General features: G+C 38.4%; 1 long non-coding RNA gene across 1 annotated transcript; it reads left to right on the plus strand.

The window, feature by feature from the left end:
• The first annotated feature begins 280 nt into the window (after positions 1 to 280).
• LOC108266959 (uncharacterized) lies at positions 281 to 3,941 on the plus strand. Its single transcript, XR_001812984.3, has 3 exons — positions 281 to 533; positions 1,162 to 2,246; positions 2,446 to 3,941. It is a non-coding gene; the product is annotated as an uncharacterized LOC108266959 (long non-coding RNA).
• Positions 3,942 to 5,019: the final 1,078 nt, after the last annotated feature.

Below are 5,019 nucleotides of genomic sequence, written 5' to 3' on the forward strand. Positions count from 1 at the left end.
TCAATTAATTCTATTTAAGAGTTAAAGAAATTGATTTATCAACTTAAAAGTGGAGGTAATTAGTTTCCTTTCAGTTAAGTGAACTGTCCAGTTTTACAGTGTACCTAATTTCTTTGAAGAGGGACTGAACTACAGGATCTATGAAGGATTGAACTTTTTTATTGAATCATTTTTCCTCCACTCATTTTTCATTAAAAAATATTTTCCCCCTTAAATTTTAGCATTGTGGTTAGTGCAGTACATCGCCAGGACACCAAGAATGAATAAATAACAGAAAAAGAGTTCCCCAGGAGTGTAGCAGGCAGTCTTGTAGCTCTTTGAAGGTGTGTACAGTAACGCTAATAATTAAACACACGAGTGACAATTTTTACCTTCAGAACCTCACAAGAAATGCAGAAAAGTTCAAGCTACAAAACATTAAGAACAGAAGTGTTAGTCAGTCTGTTACGAAGCGTAGACGGAGACAAGCGCGGGCGAGCGGTGAGATGGCGTGTTACTGAACACAGAACGAGAATCGGATTGGAACAGAGCAGGTAAGCTGTATATCAGGGACGTAGGCAAATTAGTGAGTGACAAGCGTGAAGTCGAGCACCAGGGAAAACACTTATAATGAAATCGGCTTGGTAAACGAACAGAGACGAGGCTTCTGAGCGGATACTTCGCAAGCGGCTAATGCTAGGAAGGCCCTTATATAACCTCAGGTGTTTGCAGGTGTTCGTGATTAGAACTCTGGCGAACTCGAGCGCGGGTATGACTGGGAAGTGTAGTCCTCCTCCGCCACGTCCCTGGGCGGCACTACACTTTGTGAACTGCCGCGCCGATTTCGCCGTGTCGTAACACAGTCTGGTTGATATTCAAGATTCAAGACTATATTATCATTCTTACTCTGCACTCATTCTGCTCACATGGTGAAAAGGCTTAGTAATTTAATTCTTCAATTCAGCCCCCTTGCAGTGTCTGGTGTATATCAGCGACAATACAGTCATTAATCTGCAGCATATTCATTATTGTTATATTTGTTTATGTACAGTAATGTGCCATTAGAAATGGAGTTTCATCAAACATTCAAATGTTTAAATTTTTTTTAGCTCTGTTGATTTCATATCTAGTGTACTCTATTCTAATTGTAAATTGATTATTCATATTTCTTTCTTTATTTAGACACCACACACATATCGTCGCGTATCCTCACTTGAGTGTGCAGAATAAATGCAGTGGATGATCATTTGATTAAACACCGAACTCTGGACTACTGCCTCATTGTGTGTTCTTGCTGCAAGAACATATGACCTGTAATATATTTATTACACGTACAAATGTGATGTTGTCCAAGCTTGCCACTCTTTGGATTTTGGTGAATTGATGATGACGCTTTAATGCTCTTTTGCATGTGCTTTAAATGAATTCAGACAAACTGAAGTGACTAAGTTGTAAGCTGGGCCAGCGGAGAAGCAACAGAAGGATTACAGAGTTGAGACGCATAACAATTAAAAAAAAAAAACTTAAAAGACGAAATCTCTCTGTTTCATGTGTCTCCTGTTGGTACTTTATGGGATGGCTGTAAGTCTGGTAATAGAATACAGTTTCGTTGCTCAGTCGATGGACAGGGCTACTGCTCAGAACTATTGCAGGCAGCGCTATGGGGATTTGGCTATCATCACTACTGAAGAGGAAAACCAGAGAGCTGTGACGGTTACAGGGCAAAACAACTTTAAGTCTTGGAATGGGCTGGACAGAATTACACCACATGTCAACACCTGGAAGTGGTCTTATGGAAAAGAAGTAAATTTCACAAAGTGGAACCCCGGCGAGCCGAATGATCAGTTTTCAGGAGAGAATTGTGCTGTTATGAATTCAAATGGCTGGTGTGATACTACCTGTGGGGGATATTTAACTTCCATTTGTTGTAGGAGGTTCGTGTTGGTGAAGGAGAAAAAAACATGGGATGAGACTCTCAAGTACTGCAGGACGCACTACACTGACTTGACCTTTGTGGATTCGAGAACACTGCTAGACCTGCTTAAAACAGAGACTCAACAAGCTCAAACAGCCAGTGTGTGGACAGGTCTGCGTTTCCTCGATGGACAATGGTTCTGGGTGAACAGGATGCCGCTGGGGAGCCTGGTATCACTGCCTTCATGCCCTGTCCAACCCTATCGCTGTGGTGTGTACAACTTCAACACGAACGTCTGGGAGAACAGAGACTGCAACGAGAAGCTTAATTTCCTCTGCTATTATTACTGAAGGTGAGCAATAAACATCCAGAACATAAACCAGGATCGTGTACGTTTTAATATTAATGTCATAAAGCATGATAGTTGCTAGAACTTTCAGTCCAGCACTAAAGACTTAACTGTAGAAGTGTGTATCACGTTCACTTTGTCCTTCACTCACTCCTTCAACCTGCATATATCAAAAACTGTACATGTTTCTCTTCCTAAACAGATGACTCTCTGCAAATGGAATAAGAAGAACATCTCCCTCAAGAAGCGTTCTTCAAGAATTCATTCAGATCTAGATATTATGTAGTATGTTTAACCCAGGATCATCACTTAAACTACAACTTAATCTATAATATAACAGTGAATTGCGGCAGGTGTAATGATTTCATGTTAGAACATTATGTATTTCAGAGTAAATGTTTGGTGGTTGTTTTTCAGTGACTTGTAGGGAAAAACTAGAACGCTAGTGTTTAAAAAAATTTAATGGAATGAAGATAACCATTAATGCTTGTTAGCTAATCCAAGATAACTTGAAGGCTGAAGTTATGTTGTTCTATAGAGGCCTGCTTTCTTAGTTTGCATTTGACGGCTTTGAATAGGAAATCTGATGTGCAAAGGTATAGTACTTTTCGACATTACTTTGCATTGACCTTGAGGCACAAAATACATTTAATCATTGTTATTCCTGTACTGAATACTATCCTAAAAACACATTGCTGTAAAGAGAATACCTCTAAGTTGTTAAAAATGTCAACTTTAAGTAAAGTAAGACATGTAAAAACTAGACTCAATTCACCCCCTGTTGACATCTATACCACAGACTATGTGGATCTTTGTGGATTGTATGTTCCTGAAGCACCCTGCTGTTCATATGTTAAAACTTCTCTTGCATTTTTTTTGTTTGTTTGTTTTTGAGGATAAGCAGTAAGGATAAGGGATGGATTTCCTTACTGCTTATCCTGCATAGGGTTGCGTAGGAGCCTGGAATCTATCCCAGGGATCTCAGGGAACCCATTGCAGGGCACAATGACATACACACTCACACACCCATTCATACATTACGGACAATTTTGGAAATGCCAATCAGCCTACAACAAATGTCTTTGGACTGTGGGAAGAATCTGGAATACCTGGAGGAAACCCCCAAAGCACGGGGAGAGCATGCAAACTATGTGCTCACATGGCAGAGACAGAATTCAAACCACTAAACCACTGTGCTCCCCCATGCATACACCCCCCCCCCCCCCGATATATATATATCTACATATATAAATCAATATCTATAACCAACATTTAGAATTATTACTTAAGCATAATCTAATAATTGATATTAGTTAACAAGCATAATCTATATGTATAATCAATATTTAGAAGCATAATCTAAATCCATAGAACACTTTTTGATCAAGTTATATTCTAAGTGTGTATTGAGTTAGATGAATTCTGTGTCTTACTGTACAGTAATAGTTTTTCTGTATCAGCCTGTACCTTCCTACATAGAAATAAATTTGCATTAGACATTCGTTGAAAACTGCTTTTGTAAGTAAATAACTTTGAGGCTGGAAACCAGTTAACGATTTAGGATAGGGCCTGAGGAAGGGAGGTAGATATCAGCTAGGACAGCAGATAGAAATAGACAGAAGCTCACTGAGACATAAGAAGGGAGTGTTGGTCAGAGAGCAACAAAAAACAAAGACTCTGTCTGAGTGAAACCTTTTTTTTTTTTTTTTTTTTTTTAAAAAGAAACCTTGTCCTCATAAAACCCTTTCAAGAAAAACAACTAACTACGCATGCTCCACAAATTTAAGATAACATATAGACATGAATAATTGATTGTGGCGAAGAAGATTGGTCTGTTTTTAATGAGAAAAGGTAAAACCCCGCCTAAGAGTAATGAGTACGCTGTGGAGAAAGGTATAAAAAGGGCTGTGTGTATTTGTATAATTTAGACTTTCTGCAGACTGTCTCACATTATTGTTTCAATAAAGTTGAATTACTTTTTGACATCTACAAACCCTCTGTCTCTGAAGTTATTCTGACTTAGGCTGGAAAGATTGTTTGCCATGACAAACACAGGACATTTATTTGTTATACCTCTGCGTTTTCTCTCAAATTGCCATTTGTATTGGCAAATCTCTTTCTGTTTGTTTGAGAGTCGAGCCTTCCTGTGCAAAGCAGATTGTGTTTGTTTGTGAAATGGTATATTTATTTGTTTAGTTTTGGCACAAATTTTTACTCCATATTACAAGCTGCATTTTTCAGCGGCCAAGCATTTCAGCATACTCCAGGGATTTATAGGAAAAAAGAACTGTGAATTTAGCACAAATAAGTTGTTACAGTTCTTGAACACAAGGTGGAGCTGTCAGGAAACGTCTTGGGTACATTCAATTCAATTTGACAAAATTTGGAGGAGGAGGAGCAAAAAAATCAATTACAGGCAAACAGTTTGGAATATCGACTTTTGTCCAAGTTGGTCTGAATATGATGCGTGCCAAATTTGGTGTTGATTGGACATAATTTGTAGGAGGAATAGAAAAAAAAACCCGTTTTTAACTAAATCCAAGATGATTGACAGGAAGTACACGTGAATTTCAGATGTCAGTGTACGTTCACTTCAGCATACTCCAGCAAATTATAGGAATTATGAAATGTGAATTTACTACAAATTCTTCAAATGATATAAGGAAAAAAATAAAAGTGGTTACAGTTCATAACCATAAGGTGGCACAGTCACATAACGTTTTGGGTATATTCAGGGCGTGATCCTGAAGACTCTTCTCAATGCTTGTGATGACAC

Source organism: Ictalurus punctatus, chromosome 6, assembly GCF_001660625.3.
Source record: "Ictalurus punctatus breed USDA103 chromosome 6, Coco_2.0, whole genome shotgun sequence".
Classification (NCBI taxonomy): Eukaryota; Metazoa; Chordata; class Actinopteri; order Siluriformes; family Ictaluridae; genus Ictalurus; species Ictalurus punctatus.